Source organism: Elephantulus edwardii, unplaced genomic scaffold, assembly GCF_000299155.1.
Source record: "Elephantulus edwardii isolate Elephantulus edwardi_28Jun2011 unplaced genomic scaffold, EleEdw1.0 scaffold00004, whole genome shotgun sequence".
NCBI lineage: Eukaryota > Metazoa > Chordata > Mammalia > Macroscelidea > Macroscelididae > Elephantulus > Elephantulus edwardii.
The window spans coordinates 33,831,070-33,843,893 of NW_006399754.1; the positions used below are offsets into that span (position 1 = coordinate 33,831,070).

The 12,824-nt window shown below is 38.2% G+C and overlaps 1 pseudogene; it reads left to right on the forward strand.

Moving 5' to 3' along the window:
- The first annotated feature begins 8,701 nt into the window (after positions 1-8,701).
- Positions 8,702-9,279, forward strand: LOC102867067 (annotated as a pseudogene).
- The last annotated feature ends 3,545 nt before the right edge of the window (positions 9,280-12,824 follow it).

Sequence of the window (12,824 nt, forward strand, 5' to 3'; positions counted from 1 at the left end):
CATAGCTTTCCCCTCTTCTCCAAGTTCATAAGAGTTTCTGGTAGCAAACTTTTTTGGAAGTGGATGCCATTCCTGCTTCCAAGACTGTTTTATTCGGGAACTCCAAAACCAAAACAAAAAAAATCTCTCTTAGAACTAGAGATTTTGCACATTTCTTCATGTGTGTGTTTGCCATCTGAATTTGGGTAAAGTGTCTGTTCATATCCTGTGCCCATTTTCCAATTTGGTTGTTTACCTTTATCATGTTGAGGTGCTGGAGTATTCTAATAAATTCTAGATGTAAGTCCTTTATCAGACATGTCATTACCATGTACTTTTTCAAATTGTGGCTTCCCTTTTCACCCTGTTGGGAACGTTTTTGGATGTACATAGTAATTTGATTTTTAGAAGATCACATTCATCTGTTTTATTCTCTCCTGTGAATAAGTTTTTCAGGGTGCTTGGGAGACTGTTCATGTTGTGAATTAGGGCTTCTAGAGTCCTTCCAAACTGTAGTCTGACGAGGTTTATCATCCTTGGCTTCACTCCTAGGTCCTTGATCCACTTTCATTTGGTTTCTGTGTATGGTGTGAGGTGTGGATCTTGCTTGAGTTTTCTACAACTAGTTCTCCAATTTTTCCAACACCATTTGTTAAAGAGGCTTTTATTTTCCCCCTTAACTGATTTCATCTCCTTATCAAAAATCAGTTGAAAATAGGTAGATGAGCTAATATCTGGGTTCTCAATTCTATTCCATTGATCTATGTGTCTGTCATTGTACCAGTACCACACTCTCTTGACCACCATGGCAGTGTAGTAGGATTTGAAATCAGGGAGTCAGATGTCTCCTAACTTGTTTCTCTTTTTCAGGAGTGTTTTGTTTATTTGGTGTCTCTTTCCATTCCAGATGAAATTGCAAATTGCCTTTTCTATCTCGTTAAATTGGTATTTGTATTAGGGCTGCATTGAACTTGTCTATTGCCTTTGTTAGAATTGTCATTTTCACAGTATTTAGTCTTCCTACCTAAGAGCATGATATATTTTTTTTCCATTTCTCTAGGTCTCTTTTTGTTTCTTGTATTAATGTTTTGTAATTGTCTTTGAGTTTCTAGTTAGATTTACATACAAATATTTAATCTTGTGATTAGCTATTGTGATGGATATAGGTTTCTCTTAGATCCTGTTCTGTGTTTTCTTAGTTGAGAAATCCAACTTATTTTTATATTGATATTGTGATTATTTGATATTTTATTATTGATATTTTGATATTGGTCTTGTATCATGCCATTTTGCTGAATGGTTTGACTATGTCCAGTAGTTTTCTCACTGAGTGTTTAGAGTTTTCTAAGTATACTGTAGTATCATCTGCATATAGAGGTAATTTTACCTCCTCTTTGCCAATTTGAATACCTCTAAATTCCTTCTCTAGTCTTCACAATTATGGGATACGGGTCAGGAAGTTGAACAATGAATAGGGATGATAGAAAGAGAATTGATGCCTTTGAGCTGTGCGGCTGGAGAAGAGTGTTGAATATACCATGGACTGCTAGGAGAACAAACAGGTTTGTCGTGGAGAAGGTGAAGCCAGAATGCTCCTTGGAGTCAAGGATTCTAACGATTCGTCTGACATACATTGGCATATTGCAAGGAGGGACTAGTCCTTGGAGTGGGACATCATGTTGGCAGAGTGGAGGGGCGGCACAAGAGAGGAAGACCCTCGATGAGATGCATCAATCTGTGACTGGAGTAGTGTGAATTAGTGCATTTGAGATAGCTAGTTTGGCATAGGATAGAATGGTGTTTAGAGCTCTTATTTATAGGGTCACTATGAGGTGCAAGCAACTCGATGGCATATAACAAAAAAAAACAACAATTTCCTTCCCTAGAGAAATGTGGGGTCAAGATTGGTGGACGATTTATCAACAATCTGTGTTATGGAGATGACACAACCCTGCTTGCTGAAACTGAGGAGGACCTGAAGTTCCTGCTGCAGAGTGTCAAGGACTGCAGCCTACAATATGGATTGAGGCTCAATGTCAAGAAGACAAAGATTCTCACCACTGGACCAATTGGCAGCATCAGGATGGATGGTGAAAAAATTGAGATTGCACACAGCTTTAGTTTGCTTGGCTCCATAGTCAACAGTCTTGGCACCAGCAGCCAGGAAATTAAAAGGCACATTGCCATGGGAAAGTCTGCTGTTAGGGACCTCTCCAAAGTGCTGAAGAGCAATGGTGTCTCTTTGGAGACTAAAGTGTGTCTGATACAGGCCATGGTCTTCGCAATCACCTGTTATGCATCAGAGAGTTGGACAATGACCAAGGAGGATAGAAGGAGAATTGATGCCTTTAAGCTGTGGTGCTGGAGAAGAGTATTGAGAATACCATGGACTGCTAGGAAAACAAACATATTTGTCCTGGAAAGGGTTAAACCGGGTGGCTCCTTGGAGGCAAGGATTCTGAGGCTCCATCTAACATACTTTGGACATGTTGTGAGGAGAGACCGGTCCTTAGAGAGGGGCATCATACTTGGGAGGGTGGAGGGACTGCGCAGGAGAGGAAGGTCCTCTATGAGGTGGATTGATTCGGTAACTGGGATAATTGGGATGGGAGTGTCAGAGACAGTGCGATTGGCACAGGACAGAGCGGAGTTTAGGACTGTTGTACATAGGGTAGCTATGAGTCGCGGGCAACTCGACGGCACATAACAGCAACAACAACAAGTCTTATTGTTATTGCTAAGATTCCAATAGAATATCAAATAGGAGAGGTGATAGTGGGTATCCTGCCTAGTTCCTGTTTTCAAAGAAAATGTCTTTAATCTTTCTCCATTGAGAATGATGTTGGCTCTTGGTTTTGCACATACAATGTATACTATGTTGAGTAAATCCCCCTCTATTCATATTTTGTTGAGTGTTTTAATCAGGAAAGGGTGTTGGATTTTGTCAAAGCCTTTTCTATATCAATTGATAAGATCATGTGGTTCTTGTTTGTTGCTTCGTTAATGTGAAGAATTGCACTGATTGTTTTTCTTATGTTGAACTGTCCTTGCATACCTATTATGAACCCCACTTGGTAATGGTGAGTATTTTTTTGGCCAGAATTTTATTCAGGATTTTTGCATCTATGTTCATGAGAGATATTAGCCTGTAGTTTTCTATTTTGGTGGTGTCTTTACCTGACTTTGGTATCAAGCATATGTTTACTTCATAGAATGAGTCTGGGAGAATTCTATACTTTTCTATTTTCTAAAATACTTTACGTAGATTTGGTGACAATTCTTCTCTGAATGTTTGATAAAATTCACTTTTAATACCATATGGTCCAGGTCTTTTTGATTGTTGTTGTTATAAGTTGTTTTAATACTTTTTCTATTTCTTCTTTTGTAATGGGACTGGTCACGTTTTTAATTTCAGTCTGTGTCAATTTAGGTAGGTGTGAGTTTCTAAATACTTGTCCATTTCTTCTAGGTTTTGTTTTAGTATAGTTTTGTACGATACTGTTAGTCATTTTTTTAAGTTGGTTTTGTAGTTACATTGACCCTTTCATCTCTTATTCGAATTATTTGTTTCTTTTTCTTTCTTTTCCTTTGTTAGTTTGGCTAGTGGCTTTTCAACTTTATTCACCTTTTCAAAGAAACAACTCCTGGTTTTGTTGATTATTTCAATTGTTTTTCTGTTTTCTATTTCATTTACTTCTTCCCTAATTTTTTATTTTTTTTAAAAAGGGGGCAAAATTTCCTGGTTGGTTGGTTTGGGTTTTTTTTGTCCAATTTTTGGAGATGTTTGGTTCGAGAGTCAATTATCATTTTTTTTTCCTTGTCTTTTCATGTGTTTGTTTCTTGACATAAATTGACCTCTAATCACAGCTGTGACTGTTTCCCAGAGGTTTTGGTAAGTTGCCTTTTCATTGTCATTTGTTTTAAGAAACTTTCAGGTGCGTCTCTTGTAGACAGAATATTGTTAAGTTTTGGGGTCTTTTGTCCAATCTGCTACTCTTTTTTCTCTTCAGTGGTGTATTTAAGCCATTTACATTCAGTGTAATTATTGAGAGGCTAGGTTTTATGGCTATTGTTTTGTTGAATTCTTTTTGGTGTTTTTGCTGGTTACTTTGGTCCATCTTGCTTTCTGTGGTGCCCTTATAAGAAGGACATCTCAGTGTTTCCTGCAACAGTGGTCTTGTTTTTACAAACTCCCTTAGGTTCTGCTTTTCTGAAAATATCTTTATCTCTCCTTCATATTCAATGGACAGTTTTGCTGAGGACAATATTCTTGGCTGACAGTTGTATTCTTTGAGTGTTCAGTATATGTCATTCCCCTTTCTTTTTACTTAGATGGTTTCTGCTGAGAAATTGGCATTCAGTCTTAGTTGCTCTCCCTTATATGTTTCTCTCCAGCCGCTTTCAGAATTCTCTCTTTATCTTTAGTTCTGGAAAATTTGACTATGATATCTGGTGGTGTTTTTCTTTTGGGATCTATTCTATATGGTGTTTGTTCAGTTTCTTGAATATATGTTCTCTCATTCTTCATTATGCCTAAACATTTTTCTTCTAGTAATTCTTCAAAAACTTTCTTGGTGCCTTTATCTGCTTTCTCCTGTTCTGGGATTCCAATTATGCACATATTATCCCTTTTTCCTTTGTCCCATATTGTTCTTAGGCTTGCTTCCTTTTCCTTCCCTTTTCATTCTCATTTTTGTTCTTTCCAGTCAGTAGTGATAATTCTATCTTCTATTTCTCTGGTTCTGTGCTGCATCTATTCAACTTTGTTCATAGGTACCTCCATGATGTTGACAACATCTGAAACATTGATCCTCATAGTCTGAATTGTGGTTGTTGGTTTTTCCAGAGCTTATAATGCCTCATTTGTTTTATCTGCATTGTCTTGTATTGTTTTGTTGTGTTTTGCTGTTTGTTTTTTTTTAAGTTCTTCTTGGTTTTTGCTTGCACTGTCCTGCAATTCTTCAAATTTGTGTATTATACATTGAAAACATTCAGTCATAATTCTTTGTCTGTGTCAGAAAGTTTCATCAGACTTTCTGGGTCTAGGAAAGCCATTGATACTGTGTAACTTTTGAGGGGTAACATCATATTTTGGAATTGTGTAGGGTGTGAGGTAGTCTGATTCTTCCATGGCATTGCTGTGGTAGAGTTTTTCATACATGAGGCCTTAATAGGCTCTTGGTCTGAAAACCTTGGCTCAGGAAGTCATTACTCCAGAGGAAGGCAGGGAAGCTACCCTGCCTGCATTTCTCTCTTAGCTTTTGACTCAGTGGAAGACTTGCTTCATTTGGGGTGAGTTATAGCCTGTGAGTTATCAGTTTTTTTTCTGTCAGGCAACTGCTGCAGCTAGGCTAGAGGGGTCCAAGATACCCAGGGCTAAAAGCAGCTCAAGTTCTGGGGGGAAAAAGTGGAAATAGGATCACCTGTGATATTGCTGTCCCTGGTGCAGTCCAGGGGGGACAACAGTGTGTCATCCTCCAAATGGTGGGTTGTCTAAGCAGCAAGGCCTGGTCCTCCAGGCAGAATGGATGGGCTTTCAGGAACTGGGTGGGAGTGTCCCAGTGGCGGGGTTGCCAAGGCAGGTCCTCAGGCAGTGGGGTCAGGACATCCATGCAGCCAGGGGGAGCATCCAGGCAGCAGGTTTGGGGGTGCAGGTGATCTGTCTGGGTCCCTTCAGGCAGCAGGGGCAGGAAGCTCCAGGCAGCAGAGCCTCGGTCTAGTGATCTAGGTAGGAGAATAATCCAGGCCACACTAAGAACTTTTTAGTATAAGTACCTAGTTAATCAACTGGAACAGATCCATGGCTGCTGACAAGGCATGCACTAGCTGCTGATGATTAGTGTTAAATATTTCTAATGAAAAACTTTATACTTATGAGAGCTCTAGTGGCTTAGTGGGTTAGGAGAGGTGATGCTAAACTGAAGGCTTGCAGCTTGAATCTACCAGCTACTCCACAGAAGGAAGATGGGAATCTCTTCCCTTGCAATTAGACTGCCTCTGAAAATCTACTGGAAGGTCAGCTCTGGGTCTATCCTAACACAATGGTACATAACAGCAAAACCAACAATAATAATTTTATTCTTTTAAAAGAGGTATAAATATGTCAATAAGTATCTCAATAAATTTCTCCTCATGCTTTCATCTAATGGAATAGTATGCAGCATTAAGGAGCAACATTTTTATAAAATACTGTATAACACGAGAGCATCTAGAGAGCATTATACTGAGTGAACTAACTCAATCTTATAATACTACATAAGACAGTTATTGTAAAAATAGAATAACTAGGAATAACTAATAAAATGTGTATAAATCTTCAAAAAGGGAAGAATCAGGGGTCCAGGGAGTGGAAGATGGGGACTGGGAAATCACTAGGATAGTCAAGTTCAGTGTGAGGATAGGTGAGAGTTGTGAAGATGGTGAGAAATGGGAAAAATCTAATTTGGACCTAGGCATAAATCAATGGTGATTGATTTTATAAAACTCAATATATATATTAATGAGTATATGAAACATATGTGAATGAAGGAATACGTAAATGAATGAAACACAATGTAAATGAATCTTGCATGCAAACCAATATGAAGAAAATAATTTCTTCTCAATATTGCTTATGTTTCAGACAACATCATTATGTTTCAGAGCAAGTCCCACCGGTAAAGAATCTAAAGTAGAACTACTGAATTAACTAATTTGACCAACTTGTAAATTAATCACAATCTAATAAGAAAGTAGAAAATTAGTCAATATCAAAGATATTAACATACTTTATAAAAACTTCATCAGATATGTTAGCATGTTTTAGCTTGCTAGCTATTCAGGTAAATTTCCATGTGTGTTTGGAAATTAAATAAATTATGATTATATTTGACCTACCTCTTTCCTTTCAGCTTGGAGAACTAAATTATCAATTAAATGTAAGCATTTTCATCTTTAGATTTTATGACATTTGCTACAGTACTTTTTTCCTTTTTATAGTTTTCCACACATTAGCTGTGTTCAAAGTGTTTTGAGTTGGCCAAGTGATCTCTAGACATTTGAAATACTATTTATCATGTTTTATCTACACAAGGCTGTAGCTATAATTGATGCATTTTTTACTCCTAATAGATGATCTGCTGCAGAGCTTTGCATAATATCAAAAAGAAAGGCTCATGCTTCAGGTTTATTGATCATCGTTCAATCCACTCAGTGTTCAGTGCAAGCCACTGAAAGATAAACAGTGAGTCTAAGAGAACAATGGGGTGGGGGAGCACATAAGAGATGTAGTTACTGGACTTCAGTCACTAAAAAATCAGTCTTAAGATTCAGAAATAAATAGTTTAGGAATTTTATCATTAAATTCTTGGGTTTATAATATTTTCCATTTACTCCATACTATGAGAATACAATATTGTTTTACAGAATTGGCACAGTATGTTTTCTTACTTCATAATTTTTTTTCTGTTCTGGGATGCATGTGCTTATCTATGTGTGTGTGTACTTGTGTGCAAATGAGTTAATTCATGTGAAGCACTAACCATAGTGCCTGTCAGAGAAACTGTAGATGATAAATGTTGGTGATTATTATTATTATACATGGCAAAGGAATACAAATGGATATAATTATTCCCTTCTAATATGTAAAATGATGGCTACCCATTATATTAAAAAAGAAATAGGAGAAAGATATTTGTCCATAAGGCAATCAATAATAACAACCACAAACAATACAAGTCATTGCCAGGGGCTTGAGGCCTGATGCAGAGGTCCAAGGACAATGAGAAAGACTGCTGAAATTCCTAACAACAACAACTATATATATATATATATTTATGACATTCCTAATATGTACTGGACATTCATTCTGCTAGGTAGGCAGACATTGGAGAACAAAGAACTGGTGCCTAGTTTGTGAAAGAGAAATAAATGCAATTAAATAGGTGAAAGTAATATTGTTGTTGTTGTTAAGTGCTGTTGAGTCGTAGGTAACTCATTGCGATGCTATGAAAAAAATAAAACTTTCATCCTTTCTCCAGGTTCATAGGGTTTCCTGAGGCAAGCTTTTATAGAAGTGGATACCACTCCTGCTTCCAACCTTGTTTTAATTGGGAAGCTCCACTAAACACTGTCCACCATGGGTAACCATTATCGCATTTGACACATCAGTGTCACAGTGTTCAGCTTCACAGTAACCACGAGTTACATCTGTACAGCAAATGGACAGACCAGGGCTACATGACCTAGAAGAATGTTTCCCCAAAACCAATTAAAAACAGTAATATTACCAAGCTATTAAAAGTCCAACATAGGAGCACACATCAAGAATGTCTGTGCTCAACATTGGCTTCAGGAAATGATTTCCCTGAGATGATTTCTGAAGATATTGTTTTTACAAAGTTTTGTAGGGATCTATGAAGTATGAGAGGAAAGAGAAGCTAAGTAATCCACATAATGTAAAAGTAAATGTAGTGGTGCAGGGAGCTACCAGCTAGCATCCTTAGGGCTGCCTGGTTGGTGGCTCCCCCTTTGATGCCCCTAGAAGCACAGTCTTGGCCACCGCCCCGGCCTCTCCGGTGCCCAGGAAAGATAACAGCACATTTCTAAGGTGGCCGGGAGCAACATTTGTTCGGGACCAGGGAAGGAGGCTTAGTCAGTCTTGTAACTGGATGACCTAGGAAGAGAAATTCAAAAGCCTGCAGAAGAAAACATTTCCACTTGGGATACTTACTTGCAGCTGGAAATGGGGAATGGACTGTTAGACCAGATATCTATCCTGTCCAGCTTGCCTTCATTTCAGTCCTTCCACATTGTCATCCTGGGTTTCAACTGCGCTGGAAAGACAACTGTATTATACAGGTTACAGTTCAATGAATTTGTAAGTACTGAGAAAACCAAAGTAACTTCGGGAAATTTTGAAACAGTCACTTTTTTACTTCTGGGATGTAGGTGGTCAGGAGAAATTAAGGCCCCTGTGGAAATCATTTACCAGATGCACAGACTGCTTTGTGTTTGTTGTAGACTCTCTTGATGTGGAAAAGATGGAAGAAGCCAAAACTGAACTCTAAAATAACTAGGATATCAGAAAACCAAAGTGTCCCTGTACTTATCGTTGCTAACAAACAGGACTTAAGGAATTCATTGTCTCTCTCAGAAACTGAGAAATTGTTAGCTATGGGTGAACTGAGCTCATCAACTCCTTGGCATTTGCAGCCTACCTCTGCCATCATAGGAGATGGACTGAAGGAAGGCCTTGAGGAACTACATGATATGATAATTAAAAGAAGAAAAATGTTGAGGCAACAGAAAAAGGAAAGATGACTAGTGAGATCTTTTGTATTTATGTGGAGTAGGTTTTCTCTGGCCTGACTTTGACAAATGCAAGAGTGTCTGCAGCCTGGATTGCCTGCCTGCCTTCCTGGATGCTCTTAAAGCTTTGTTTTGTTGAACATTCGATGGCCAACTCTGTTGCCTTGTGAAAGATGAGTAAATGCAATGCTTCTGGAAGTGGTCTCTTCTCACGCCCTACCCCCAAATCCTTTTGGTACTACCATTTTTGGAGGATAATAAATTCATCGGGAAACAGTTGTGAAAATTTGACCAGAAGTTAGTGAAATAAAACTTTGAAGAGTATCTGCCTAGTGTTGTGCTTATATATATTTTAAAGGGATGTCTTTTGCAAAGACTTTGCATACAAGGCTTTGTAGTTTAGATAAAATGGAGATGTTAAGCTATGTATACACACTGAGAGTTATACGGGTAATACTAGTCCAGCCTGTTTTTTTATGTAAAGAACAAAGAGGAGGTTTTTTCTTATAAATTGTATCAGTTTCTGGATTCAAATAATGCTGTGTCTTATTCTAGACAGTGATTTAAGTTGGTCTAAAGGTAATCAAAACACAGTATTTGGGGCATAATTCAGGTGCATGGACTTATTTTCCTGAGAGCATGTTTTGGTGTGTAGTGTTTTACTCTTTAGAAATAACTATGCATCTTTCACATGGTCAGGGTTAGAATACCTTTTTTGGAGTTTAGGTGTAGAATTAGTTTGCTATCAGAAACACTTTCACTTGAATAACAGTCACTGCCTTTGTAGTATATTTGGGCATGTAGATTGCATATGTTTGGGTACATGTATGGTTTTAAGAAGAAAGCAACTGATGAATTCAGTCAAAAGGATCAGATTGTAATACACAGTCTTAATAATTCATTTAAAAATACTTGCTCTAGTGTTTATTGGATGTACATGTGATTGTTTTCACAGTTTTATAACGTTTTGGGAGGAGCAAAAGCTTTATAAACAACACCTGATGCACTGTGGTGTGAAAATGTTTTTTAAAAACCTCACAAACCAACCAACAAACCTATATATGTGCTCCAAGCTTGATTTTTTTTTGTTTACAAACTGAACAGTGTTACACATGCATACCAATCCTGATTATACAAGGAAGAAGTGAGAGGTAAAATTTCAGTTATTGAAAATGAAGGGGAAATAGCATAGCTGTATTATTTAGAAAAATTCCTTGGTGCTGCTTACTTTGGGATAAGTTGCTAAAATAATGAAACACTTTTACCAAATCTTACCTATGTAGGCGAAGGTAACACTGTATTCCAAGTTACTTCCAGTGTAATTTCATATGTCACCAAATCAGTATAAATTCTGCATGCAAAGCCAACAACTATTTGTTCTGAAGATAGCTAAAAGAAACACACTTTGCTAGCAGTTTTGGTTTTGATTTTTTGAGTTTTGATTATTTTTAGTGGCACAGCTGAATTTTTGGAACCTTGATTCTTGTTATACACAAAATGAAGTAGCTTCTTGCGGAGGTTTCCTATGTTAAATGTACCTGTACTTGTGACAACCACTTAGAATGTTTACACTTCTAGAAATGTGGACAACTGAACTATCAATAAACTCTACTTGAGGCACTAAGAAAAAAAAGTAAATGCAAAGACTTAGATAAGAATAAGAACAAAACATTGTGACCACTGTTACTAACTCCACATGAGATTCAAGGTTTAAAAAATCAAAATTATTTAAATGAAAGTGTGTTTCCCCCTGATTTTAAGGACTTGTTGTCCAAAATCGTTTTCCTGGTCATTGACTGACTTTGCCATGTGGATGGACAGAGATATATGAATAGGTTCTTTCAGCCTGTCCACAAGGAGACTGGCTGGTCTCACAATCCACAAGGGGATGGACTAATCTTGCCATTAGATTGCATGGCTCCAGCAGGAGCACTGGGAATCTCATCACCAGCAAAGCAGCAGCAGGCACATAGTGTGCGCCCTTCAGGATCAGAGATTCTTGGGCCAACTGGCTTTACAGCAGCAGCCATGGCCAAAGCAGAGGTCCAGAGACCCAACATGAGATGGAGTGATGGAGTTGACCTTGACACTGCTGCCCCGTGAAAGAAGCAGAGCTGAGCAACTTGGCCTAAGTTGTTGGAGAACTCAGGGTAGGGGAAAGCCAGAACTGGAGGATTGAGAGCTTTGTAACATTGACCTACATCTTTGACACGGAAGGCAGAGGAGAGTGTGGGCATGTTGCAGAAACTGTCCTGACTGTCTGTCTTTTGCTACCGACCTTTTAACATCCCTAATGCGGTCCTATGTGGTCCATCAGCTATCACGATGGATTTAGGACCCAGGAGAGCAGTAAAATTGGTGCTGGGATTAGTAGGAAGAGGTGTGGGAGCATGGAGGACATGTATGACCTCAGGGCAATTGATATCATGCTGTTGTTATTGTTGACAGAGAGAATTCCCCTTTGTGGAGCTGGTAAAGGTCAGATAGAGCCACCCTTGTGTGGCACTTCCTCTCTTTACACTCCCAATAAAAGATTACTGAACAATAAAATGCTTATTTTGGACTGTGGCCTTCAATATAGATTAAAGCTTAACATCAAGAAAGCAAAGATTCTCACCCCTGGGCTGACTGGCAGCATCATGCTACATAAAGAAAAAAAAAAGAGAGAGATTGCTAACAGCTTCAGTTTACTTGGCTCCACAATCAACACTCTTTGTACCAGTAGCCAGGAAATCCAAAGACGTATTGCGAAGAAGTTTATCTTTTGTTTTTTTTTTTCAAAGAGAGGAGTTGGGGGGGGGGTAGGGGGCAGTTAGAGAAAAAAGGGAAACAATGAATGAATGGAAATCCAAATTCTCTGTGAATAGTCATTAAAACTAGTAAAATATTTTTTTTAAAAAAAAAAAAGAACAACAAATGGAAATTGGCACAGACAAGAAGTGGTAAGAGCACTTTGTGAGAACTGCAATCAGTGTCACAAAATGAAATGTGTGTGAATTGATAAATGGGGGGGAAAGAGAAACATCTATCCTTAATTAATTAAAAAAAAAAAAAGATGAATTGCACTGGGAAAGTCTGCTGTCACGGACCTCGCCAGAGTGCTGAAGACCAACGATATCAGTCTGGAGAAGAAGGCGCCCTGATCCAGGCCATGGTCTTCACAATTACTTGCTATACATCAGAGATCTGGACAATAGTTAAGGATGCCAGAAGAAGAAAATGTGATGCCCTTGAGTAGTGGTTCTGAGAAGAGGATTGAATATACCATGGTCTACTAGAAGAACAAACATGTTCTTCTTGGTGAGGGGGAAATTTGGCTGTACTTGGAAGCTAAGGTTCTGAAGCTCCATCTGACATAATTTGTGCTTGTTATAATTTAAAAGCTATTGAAGAAAGTTTCTTTCATATAAAACATCCTTTAAAAAATTTATATTAAAAACAACTATGAGATATAATCTCACTCCAGTAACAATAGCAAGGCTCAACAGAGTAGCAAACAACAAATGCTGGCAAGACTGTGGTGGGATTGAAACCCTTAATCATTGCTTGTGGGAGTG